Below are 12,760 nucleotides of genomic sequence, written 5' to 3'. Positions count from 1 at the left end.
AAATGGAAAAATAGGTGCCAATCACTCAAAATAGATCAAGCTCGACTTGAAAACAGAGCAATTAAAAGCTTTTAACAAATTGAACTACCGACTACCTTCGTGACGATGCAGCCTTATTTAAAGAAGATGCCTTTGACGTTTGTCCACGATAAAGCCAGCCAACCAGGCTTGGCCAAATATCATCTAATTCAACTGTCTTGTAGTGAAAGTGTATGCGAGATTCAATACATAAAACATTCTTAAAAAAAAATTGATAAATTAAATTAAAAATCATACTACACTCAGAGGACGTCATCCTTGCATACTATGATTTTAGCCAACCCTTTGACTTAACTACAGACGCTTCGGGGCATAGCTTAGGGGCCGTGCTATCACAAAATAAGTGTCCAATTACCATGATCTGGCGTACGCTACGTTAACCAGTACTATGTCCAAGTAACACCCTAACCCTAGGCTAAAAAGATGCAAAGCATTTGTGGATGAACACAACGCACATGTTTTTTGTAAGCCAGAAAAGGAAAACTAAGTTGCTGATGCTCTGAGGAATCCGTTACTTATACGTTAGATACAACAGACAAACCAGTCAATTGTTTTAGGAACCAAATTGTAATTGAGCAATCAGACTCCCCATCTTTTGAAAAATAGCATACTTTTTAAAAATAAAATACGACACATTGTCAGAGTTTCAGACCACGAGTCTCTTTTACAAACATTACAAGATATAGAATGCCAGTGTAGCAGATTTTTTAGAAGTAGCTTGCATCAAAAAATCCTAGAACAAAAATTTATTGTATTTTCTTATTAATTTCCAATATCAATATTAGTTTGCAAAGAAATTAAATTTTATCCAGTCCAGTATGAAAGGCGAATTTCAAATTTCCAAGAAGGCACTACGACTGCTAAGTGTGGTACGAAAAATATCGTTGTCAGCGAGTGTGATCCAACAGTGAGCACTATTTTCTGCAAAAGGACGCTAATGTCAACCTGGACTCAACAACTTGTATCTGGAACTGTCGCGAAATGTGAAAATAAACGTCGAAGATAGAAACGGGATCGACCAACAAGGCTACCTTCGTGGCCCCAGTAACACAACAACAGCAGCAACGGCTGTAACAGCAGGAAAATATGTAAACAAAAGTAAAAGTAAATTTAAATAATTTTTACATTTAAACTAATTTAAACACAATCTAAACTTTCAAATTCATAAATACATTAATAAATAGCAACAAAATTAGCAAATCTTTTAAAAATTTCGAATAAGTTGAAAACACTAAATATATAATAAATATATCAAATTACAAGTACAAAGATAAAGTTTTGGTTTAAATATCACAAAATAGATTATTCAAACTTTTAAATTTAAAGTCAATTATTCGATTTTATTTTATATTTTATACTTCAGGACTCCATAGTTCATATTCACACTCCATATTCACACTCCATAGTCATATACCTTGGTCCATCATGGGAATAATAAACAGTAAGACGGTGGATTGAAGTGGAAACACAAAACTTAAGAATAATAACAGTACTTCTTGTAATTATCGTAGTGCTAAAGTGCATAAATCTCATTTTCAAATTGTACAATACGTGCCTAAAGAAAAAATATATGAGTCGTGCAAACGACTTAGATAATATATAAAGTAGAAACGATAGTTTTGTTTTGAGATCAGTAATTAAAGAACACCCATCTTAAAACTATCTATAAACTATTTATCAAACGAGAGAAAGTTAAAAGACGTTAAAATTCTTGTATATTCGTACAGTATCAGCCGTATAATTATAAGTAACAATGCAACAAACCTAAAAGATTTGCATCTAACACAGGCAGTTGAGGCATTAGGTACGTTAAGAGAAAACTTTGGACGAATTTTGGAAAGGTATAATATAACAATATTCCTTCTAAATTCTCTAACACTTTAGCGTCATTTGACGTGAATCTATTTTCATTGGCTGCTGATACTAAACCATCAGATTTCGACGAAAATACCCAATCAATTGAGAACAAAATGGCCCAAACAGCTATCAGTTATCTCAAACTAGCCTCATCGCTCTTACCTGAGTTTGATGGAAAGGCAAAAAACTTACCAAGCTTCAAAGATGCTTTGAGCTTTATAAACTCACTAAAAGAAGCTCATGAAGCAACAGCTGCCAGTCGTATAAAGACAAAACTAAAAGCCCATGCACGTTATTTGATAAGTGATGAAAGAACAATCGCCGAAATAATTGCAAAATTATCAAAAACGGTAATAGGTGAATCAATAGAAGTACTATTGCTAAACTCCTAAACCTACAGCAAACGAGCAAAACTACCAACACTTATACTCTATAGCTCTAGCAGATGCTCATATTATGTGTTGGTTGTAAGTATAAAACAAGTAAGAGTTTCTCGTCGGGAGCTCCCGACTAGGGGATACCCTGAACCCTCTTCTCCCAACATCAAATGCATATATATATATTCTATTTTAGAAGCTATATGTCAAGTTTGGCGACTCTAGCTCTTATGATTTACCAAACTTGGCCAAAAAACAGGATATCGATATCGATTTTTATCGATTGCTTGGAAACGGAGTAAGTTATCGATTATCGGAAGTAAACTCGATCTGCGCGGGAACTAGGAGCACCTACATCTAAAATTTCAAGAATCTAGCTCTAATAGCTTCTGAGATCCTTGCGTTCATACATACGGACGGACGGACGGACGGACGGACAGACAGACGGACATGGCTAGATCGACTCGGCTATTGATGCTGATCAAGAATATATATACTTTATGGGGTCGGAGATGCTTCCTTCTGCCTGTTACATACATTTGGATTTCGCACAAATACAATATACCCTTATACCCATTTTTAATGGGTTCATGGAATAAAAAGTGTTCTTAAGTAAAGTTAAAAATAATCTTAATTTGCTATATTAATAAAGAAAATAAAATAAATAGGAAAAAAGAAAGTCGGAAGATTGTTAATAATGTAAAGAGATACACGTTAGATGGAGAGTGTTAAGTAGATAGGACAAAAAGAAAAGTAAGGTGGGGGAACATTTTTTCAGCCTGTCCGACAAGCTATGCCCCTGCTCATAGCCGGGAGTGGTCAGCGAATTCCCGAAAGTATCCTGAAAGCAACAATTTTATTAGTGGTAGAGAAAGTTCGGTAGAGAAAACGTGATGCCAACTAATTTTTACATACCACGCGAAAAGGATTGTGCATAGCGTAGTCTGTTGTGCACGTAGATAGGAATAAGGGGCGATAATTTCTGCATGGATTAGCCGGAAAAGAGAATTGAAGACGCCCTAGCAGAAAAGGAGAATCTATGTCGCCAACAATCAACTTATGTAGAAGGACAACACCGTTAATTGTCCTAGGGTTGGTTAAAGACGGAAGGTTGAGAAGAAGCAGCCTGCTGGAGTAGGATGGTAACCGAAGATTAGGGTCGCAATTTAAACTTCGTAGGGCAAAAAGCAGAAATCGCTTCTGAACAGATTTAATCAATCCTGGCCAGATGCAAGAGGTACTGCTTGAATACTCAAGGATAGGACAAACAAGAGAGATGTACAGAATTTTTTTTATAAAAGGATCGTTTAATGAATCCAAGTACACCTTTTGCATCATTAACGATGGTATCCATATGAAAACAGAGTTTAGAATCAAAAATAACGCCTAGGTCCTTAACTGTTAGTATTCGCTGCAAAGGGATATTGTCGATTGTATAACTGACAAGATAAGGTGTAGTACGATTAAATGTCATAAACATACACTTTGAACAATTTGGGTGCAATTGATTGGCCGAACACCAAAGTTGCATAGCGTTCAAATCGTCTTGTAGACGAGAATGATGTAGGGGATTATTGTATGATAGAAAAAGTTTGACATCGTCCGCATACATGAGTACACGGGCATATGATATAACAGAGGGGAGATCATTTATAAAAAGAGTAAAGAGTAAAGGTCCAAGATGACTACCTTGAGGAACACCAGAAGTAACGTGAGCCCGTTTAGAGGAAGTTATCCTCAGCATTACTCTTTGGGTCCTACCTTTTAAATAAGAACTAATCCAATGCAAATGAAACGCAGGGAAACCTATTCGGTCAAGCTTAAAAAGTAAAATGTCATGGTGTACAGAGTCAAACGCCTTACTGAAGTTAGTGTAAATGACATCAGTTTGCATTTTCGAAAGGAAAGCATCATGAACCAAGGAAGTAAATTCAAGCAGATTGGTCGTAGTTGATCGATTCTTTACGAATCCATGTTCAACAGGGGAAACAACTGATTTGCAGAAATGCTGCAAATTCGAAGTGATTATTTTTTCAAATAATTTAGGAATAGCGGACAGTTTTGCATTGCCCCTGTAATTTTGTATATCAGACTTCACACCTTTCTTGTGAAGAGGAATGATATAAGATTCTTTCCAAAGAGATGGAAAGACAGAAGTTTTAAGGGATAGATTAAAAAGCTTTATCAATGGATAAAGAAGGGAAGAGCTACACTACTTGAGTAGACAGCTAGGAATAATGGTGCCATATCCAAATTTGCCGATGGTTGCACAAAAGCAACTGGACAAAGTAATACTGTCCTTTATTACAATAATTACTCTCCTCGTGGTGGAAACCTCGTCAGAGGTATTTAAAGGGGCTAACCATATAACAGAGGCGGCTACAAAACAACAATAATAATGGTGATAGAAACAATGATAATAGAGGCAATCCTGGAGGCGGCTCGTATAGAGGCGGCTCAAAACAGAGGACATGGACAGAAAAACTAGATCTGAGTTACACAAGGTAACTCGGAAAACCAACAAACCAGCTCGAGAGGGATTTCTCAGTTGAGAGTGATTGACGTGTTTTACTTGTGCTCCAAGAATTTTATATATTCTTGCGCTTTAATCCTGCTGTGTATTTCAAAATTTCGCATTTTTCGGTGCTTTTTTTGAAAAGCTTTTATAAATTGTGCAAAGTGTTTTCTGTCGTGCAGCGTAAGTCTGTTAATTTTTGCATTTATAAAACGGGGCGTCAGTTCCGTGTTGTTGTTATTGCCTGTTTTGATTCTTTTGCTTTGGTGCTCCTCTGTGCATACACTTGTTTGTGCGTGTGTTCGCTAAATACTTCTGCTTGTGCATCGCGCTCTCGCAAATTTTTTCTATTGCTTTTCGCTCCAAACAATTTGTTTGTGTACGAATAACTGTTTTTTGAGTGTTTACTTGCTCATTCTTGTGCACCGCTTTCGTTTTGCTCTGCGCTTTCGCAACTTGCATACGCATTCAATAATTATGTAAGCTGTAAGAAACCGTGCACGTTCAAGCAGGCTGATGATTCTGCACTGCTGCAATTTGTTAATTTCTGGCTGTGTGAGAATATGATGCATGCTAAATGTGCAGGTCTCACTGGGCGTGATTGCGACAAGATCGCTGCGATTGCCAAGAAGGGTTGCGGCGGCTTGAGTTGGTCATGCCCAAAATGCATCGACAAGCAAATTGATTTCTCCAGAATGTATAATTCTGTGAGAAATCAGTTCCTAAAATTAAATAACGTGGCTAAGCAACTCTCGAGTAATTTTGACTCGAGTTTCGAGTTGCTTGGCAAATATAAATTCGAGTCTCCAACAAATCGCCAGTTGGAGCCTCAACTTTTGCAATTGCCCTCTACGTCTGTTCAGACACCTATGCCTTTCTTGTCCCTTCCAAGCAACGTATCTCCAATGTCGTCTTTATCGCCTTCTTTAACGGTAGATGCCCCTTATAGGGAAGTTTTTGTGTCTCGACTTTCGTCGGACACCACTTCTGAGTCATTGGCAGCCTATATTGCTAGCAAATCTTCTGCTAGCGTGTCAATAACCAAATTTAAGTTCTCCACCCCTCGTGAATTATCATCATTCAAAATAAATGTTTCACATGATATGTTCCCAATCATTTGTGATCCCAAATTTTGGCCTCCACACTCCTGTGTGGAACAATCATTTGTTCACGAGTTCAAGCCTAAAAAGCGTAACCAGCCTGTCACCCTTCCAGTCTCTTCAATGAAGGGTACCATATCTGCCCCAAAAAACTAGCTTCATCTTCTGTCCAAATCTTTATTCATTATCATAATGTTAGAGGTCTCATTTCAAAGCTTAAGAATCACTTCCTTTGATTCGGATATAATAGCATTTTCAGAAACATAGTTAAACTCAACCATATCTGATTTTGAGATTTTGTCGAATAACATTATTTTGTATAGAAATGATCGACCGACTCGAGGTGGTGGGGTGTTAATTGCCGTTAAAGCCACTCTCTAGTCAGAACTTTTCTGTTTTCGTACTGACGTTGAGATTCTCTCAGTTAAGGTGTCTTTTCCTACACGGAATATTTATATAACATGCTCTTATGTCCCTCCTTCTTCTAATATTCAAGTTTATATGAAACATATTACTTGTATTAAAGAAGTTTCTTCACACGTGCGTGATAATGACCTACTTTTGCTGTTGGTTGATTTTAATTTGCTGAATATCTCTTGGTCATTATTCACTGCTGAAAATTTTCTAGTGCCCTCAGCAAAACACGATTTTGTAGACTGCATTCTTTCGTGGTTTCAAATCAATTCAATTTTTAATCATTTGAATAGAACTTTAGAGATTGCCAATAAGCTCCGCTGTTGCTTCCGCAAAGGAAATTATTTTTTGCTGAATCAGCTTATTTATGCAACCGATTGGTCTTTCTTATATGACTCGGTTGATATGAATACTGCCATTAATTTTTTTTATATCACCCTAAACTCCCTCTTAGATGTGTGTATTCCTAAGTCAATTCCTTCGACTTGTTTTTCAAAACCACCCTGGCTTACTGTCAGATTATCACATCTAAAAAATGTAAAATCCAAATATTTTAAAAAGTTTAAAAAGTCTGGTTCGTGTACAGACTTGGCTAAATATTCCATAGCCAAGTCGAACTTCTTGCTTCTTAATTCTCAATGCTATGAGAATTATCTAACTCGTTGTAAAAGGCAACTTTCCCAAAATCCGAAACAGTTTTATAATTTTGTAAACTTGAAGCGTAAATCTTCAAGTTTGCTATCTTCTTTCTCTCTTGGGATGGATAAAGCTAGCAATGACACTGATTCTGCTAACCTCTTTGCTAATTTGTTCCAATCAACTTACTCTTCAGTCTGTCCTAATACTAATTCTTACCCTTTCACTATTTCTTCCGCTAGTTTTATACCTCTTCCCATTGTTTCACACTCCTCTCTCCTATTAGCTATAAACTCTTTAAAATCTTCTTACTCTCCTGGGCCGGAAATATTCCTAGTTGTCTACTCAAGGAGTGTAGTTCTTCCCTTCTTTATCAATTGATAATGTTTTTTAATCTATACCTTGAAACTTCTGGCTTTCCATCTCTTTGGAAAGAATCTTATATGATTCCTCTTCACAAGAAAGGCGTGAAGTCTGATATACAAAATTACAGGGGCATTGCAAAACTGTCCGCTATTCCTAAATTATTTGAAAAAATTATCACTTCGAATTTGCAGCATTTCTGCAAATCAGTTGTTTCCCCTGTTGAACATGGATTCGTAAAGAATCGATCAACTACGACCAATCTGCTTGAATTTACTTCCTTGGTAAATTATGCTTTCCTTTTGAAAATGCAAACTGATGTCATTCACACTGACTTCAGTAAGGCGTTTGACTCTGTACACCATGACATTTTACTTTTTAAGCTTGACCAAATAGGTTTCCCTGCGTTTCATTTGCATTGGATTAGTTCTTATTTAAAAGGTAGGACCCAAAGAGTAATGCTGAGGCTGACTTCCTCTAAACGGGCTCACGTTACTTCTGGTGTTCCTCAAGGTAGTCATCTTGGACCTTTACTCTTTACTCTTTTTATAAATAATCTCCCCTCTGTTATATCATATGCCCGTGTACTCATGTATGCGGACGATGTCAAACTTTTTCTATCATACAATAATCCCCTACATCATTCTCGTCTACAAGACGATTTGAACGCTATGCAACTTTGGTGTTCGGCCAATCAATTGCATCCAAATTGTTCAAAGTGTATGCTTATGACATTTAATCGTACTACACCTTATCTTGTCAGTTATACAATCGACAATATCCCTTTGCAGCGAATACTAACAGTTAAGGACCTAGGCGTTATTTTTGATTCTAAACTCTGTTTTCACATAGATACCATCGTTAATGATGCAAAAGGTGTACTTGGATTCATTAAACGATCCTTTATAAAAAAAACTTCTCTTGTCTGTCCTATCCTTGAGTATTCAAGCAGTAGCTCTTGCATCTGGCCAGGATTGATTAAATCTGTTCAGAAGCGATTTCTGCTTTTTGCCCTACGAAGTTTAAATTGCGACCCTAATCTTCGGTTACCATCCTACTCCAGCAGGCTGCTTCTTCTCAACCTTCCGTCTTTAACCAACCCTAGGACAATTAACGGTGTTGTCCTTCTACATAAGTTGATTATTGGCGACATAAATTCTCCTTTCTGCTAGGGCGTCTTCAATTCTCTGTTCCGGCTAAACCATGCAGAAATTATCGCCCCTTATTCCTATCTACGTGCACAACAGACTACGCTATGCACAATCCTTTTCGCATCCTATGTAAAAATTATAATAGTAAGCATCACGTTTTCGCTACCGAACTTTCTCTACCACTAATAAAATCGAGCAGGCGCTTAGCTTGTCGGACAGGCTGAAAAAATTTTCCCCCACCGGGTCGGTGATTTCCCATTACTTTTACTCTCTATCTAACGTACATCTCTTTACATTATTAACAATCTTCTTACTTTCTTTCTTCCTATTTATTTTATTTTCTTTATTAATATAACAAATTAAGATTATTTTTAATTTTACTTAAGAACACTTTTTTCTAACTTACAACCTTCTGCTTGGATGTAGGCTTTAATAGCGTCACTGACAAAATTAGCTGTGAAAAGGGGCACAGCTGGCCGGACTGGCAAATAAAACAGAAAATTGTATTCTTTAACTAGGCTTTAAGCATATAATTCTATTATCTATTGTATAATCTATTGAATAATGAGGAAGACACTCGTTTTGTCGACCATTAAAATAAATAAATAAATAAATAACCAACAGTAAAAATACTAAATATTATTATCAAGTCTAAGTAGTTTTATTAAGGTACATAATGGAAAAAATAATATTCCATTAACATTGCTAGTAGATACAGGAGCTACTGTCTTAATCCTAAAGAATAATAACATTAATTCAAATATTTATCAAAATTACAAAACAGATATCACAGGAATCGGACAGGGAACAATAGCGTCAATTGAACAATCCACAATTGATCTACTTTTCGATTACTTCGTAATCAGTCACAATTTCCAAATAGTCCACAATGCATTTCCCATACCTTGCGATGGAATTCTTGGACTCGACTTCATCAGAAAATTTAATTACCTAATAGATTACCAAAATGATGAATTCAATATGAAACCAGAATAACTTAATTATCAAATACATGTACCGCTTTTACATAAAGATATTGATAACTCAATATTATTACCAGCTAGATCAGAGGTAATGAGAAAATTTACGCTGCTAAACATACATGTACCGCTTTTACATAATGATATTGATAACTCAATATTATTACCAGCTAGATCAGAGGTAATGAGAAAATTTACGCCTTTAAACATACAGTTCTTATACCTAACCTGGAAATACATCCTGGGATAATAATAGCAAACAGTAACGTAACAAGCAATAGCGTTATAGTCTGTATTTTAAAAACAACTAGCAAACATACAAAAATTCATAGTCCCAAAATAAAGCTTTAAGTCACTACAAGAATATGAAATCAAAATAAATAACATTAATACCAGCAATAGAACAAATTCAGTCATAAATAAATTAAAATTCACTGACCAATTAAAAAACATGCTTACTGATTTATGAGCTAAATACAGTGACATATTTGGTCCAGAAACAGAAGCAATTTCAAGTAACAATTTTTATAAACAAAAATTAAGATTAGCAGACAAAACAACCGTATAAATTAAAAACTACAGAAATGCAGAAACAGAAAAGCCTGAAATTGACAGAAAGGTCGAAAAACTAATAATAGATGGTGTAGTAAAACCATCTATCTCAGATCACAATAGTCACTTCTCTTGGTGACCAAGAAACCTCTCCTAAATTAAAAAAAAAACAGGTAGTCGGGAGCTCCCGACTAGGGGATACGCTGAACCATCTTCTTCCAACACCAAATGCTTATATATTTTATATTGTAGAAGCTATATGTCAAGTTCGGTGACTCTAGCTCTTATTATTTACCAAAATTGCCCAAAAAACAGGATATCGATATCGATTCTTATCGATTGCATCAAAAATTTCAAGTCTCTAGCTCTTATAGGTTCTGAGATCCTTGCGTTCATACATACGGACAGACGGACAGACAGATAGACGGACATGGCTAGATCGACTCGGTGGTGGTGCTGATCAAGAATATATATACTTTATGGGGTCGGAGATGCTTCCTTCTGCCTGTTACATATATTTGGATTTTGCACAAATACAATTGAGGGTATAAAAATAAAAATGGCGTTTAGTAGTTGATAATCGGCACATTAAGAATATATGTTTAGCAGATAAATATCCACCGCCAAAAATTGAGGAAATACTTGACCAACTAAGACAAGCTAAATATTTTTTATGTCCCGACGGTCTTATATCAGGTTTTCACCAAATTGAACTAGAAATATAACATCATTTTCAAAGAGCACTGGTTCTTATCGCTTCAAGCGGTTACCATATTGTCTTAATGAAGCACCAAATTTATTTATGCGAATGATGGCACTCGCATTTTCAGACCTAGAGCCATCCCAAGCATTTCTCTATATGGACGACCTACTAGTTATCGGCTGGTCAGAGCAGAACAAGAACTTGACAAGAAAATTTGATCTTTGTCGAAAACATAATTTAAATTTCAATTCACAGAAATGTGCGTTTTTCATGAACGAGGTAACTTTCCTTAAGCATAAATGAACAGGCTATGGCATCCTTCCAGATGACAAGTATTACGATGTTATAAAAAACCCAACCCTAAAAAATTCAACCCCTACTGATGCGAATAGTGCACGAAATTTCGTCGCATTCTGTTATTACTATAGAAGATTTATACACAACTTCTCACAGTACTTACGTCATTTGATTAGATTAAGCAGAAAGAATGTCCAATTCGAATGGAAAAAAGAATGCATAGATGCATCTAAGTATTAGGAAAAGGCATTAATGAAACCAACATTATTGCAATCCCTCCCTTCAACAAAGAATTTTGCATACCCACAGATTCAAGTAAACATGCATGTGGTGCTGTACTATCCCAAGAGTACAACGGTGTGCAATAGTCAATTGCATACGCATTCCGAGCTTCCATACAGGGAGAAAGCAATAAATCAACTACAGAACGGGAATTAGCTGCTATACATTGGACAATAAAACACTTCCGACCTTATGTTTATTAAAGGCATTTCTTAGTTAAAACAGACCATAGACCCCTTAACTTTTTTTTCGATAAAACATCTCACATCAAAATTAACCACGATGAAACTAGACTTAGAAGAATACCAATTAACGGTAGAATACCTGAAGGGAAGCAGTTGTAGCAGTTGCATTATCCTGCATAAGCATTGAGACACTAATTGACATGAATAGGAAAATATTAATGGTTCAAACAAGATCTTCAAAAAGACAAAAAAAACTCTGAGCAAATGACATAATAGAATTGCAAAAAGACCTAAACGAACCCAATGTCTATGAAGTCGTTAGTAATAGCGACGTAAGAAATTTGTGAAACTAAAATTCGGTAAAATAAATTGTTTACTTGAAAGAGGAAAACGAATAATTTCACAATTTTCAGATTCTGATTTGTTATTCGATACAAAACTATATATATAAGTTAATTGAACAACTACATTATATTACGGTGGCCGTTCAGCTGACGGCGCATATATTCGTTTTATATGTTGTATATAAAACGACTTATATACAAAGGACATCTGCGAAATATGGCCTACCCTCTTCTTTCGTTCGCCTGGCCTCACTAGACGCACAATTCTTAGGCGACACGAACTTGGATGCAGCGAAGCCCTCAGCCTGAAGAAGCTGCACTACTTCCTATTTAGTCTGAGATACCTCCCACAAATTTTCTACATGTTGCCCCTATTACCACGATATCGTCTAGGGAGGCTTTGGTGCTCCATTTCTGGCCCTATCACCGTGTCCAATGGTCGATGAAAGGTCACACACGCTGAATGTAAATAAAATGGTATCACCCGCCATTGGAAAATACCTCTTCCTGGGACTGTGAATGCCGTGCATTTCTTACTATCAGCTGTCATCGGTTTCTGCCAGTACCCGTGCATCAAATCTAAGGTTAAAATGAACCGGACGTTACGCAACCGCTCAAGGATGATTAATCCGGGGGACAGGATAGGCATCGGGAATGGAATGATAATTGAGTTGCGGTAGTCGATGCACCTATTAGTCAATCACCCTCTGCATGGTCAGATTCTTCAGATTATACCTTTGCTTCAGCGGCTTGTCATCCTTCATTCGCATCCTGTGCTCTGCGATATGCGAGACTCCCTGCAGCACCTTAAAGAGTGCCAGTTCCGACTCAAGGAACTCCCTTAGTTTCAAATCCAGATCCGCTGGCCACTCTGCCTCTTTGATGCTGGGCTCACCCTGCGTCTAGCATTTTCCGTGCACCGCTCCGACTTCAGATGCAGCTCACGATCTCTCCACACAGGCAGT

The 12,760-nt window shown here is 36.6% G+C and overlaps 1 protein-coding gene across 4 annotated transcripts in view; it reads right to left on the bottom strand.

Annotated features, from left to right (window-relative positions):
• Positions 1–12,760, bottom strand: part of LOC6635308 (stromal interaction molecule homolog) — a 116,399-nt gene that overhangs the window by 18,608 nt on the left and 85,031 nt on the right. The gene's annotated exons all lie outside the window — the stretch shown is intronic.

This window comes from Drosophila virilis, unplaced genomic scaffold, assembly GCF_030788295.1.
Source record: "Drosophila virilis strain 15010-1051.87 unplaced genomic scaffold, Dvir_AGI_RSII-ME tig00001615, whole genome shotgun sequence".
Lineage (NCBI taxonomy): Eukaryota > Metazoa > Arthropoda > Insecta > Diptera > Drosophilidae > Drosophila > Drosophila virilis.
The sequence above is the reverse complement of the archived record's forward strand: the minus strand, read 5'-3'. Positions and strand labels throughout refer to the sequence as shown.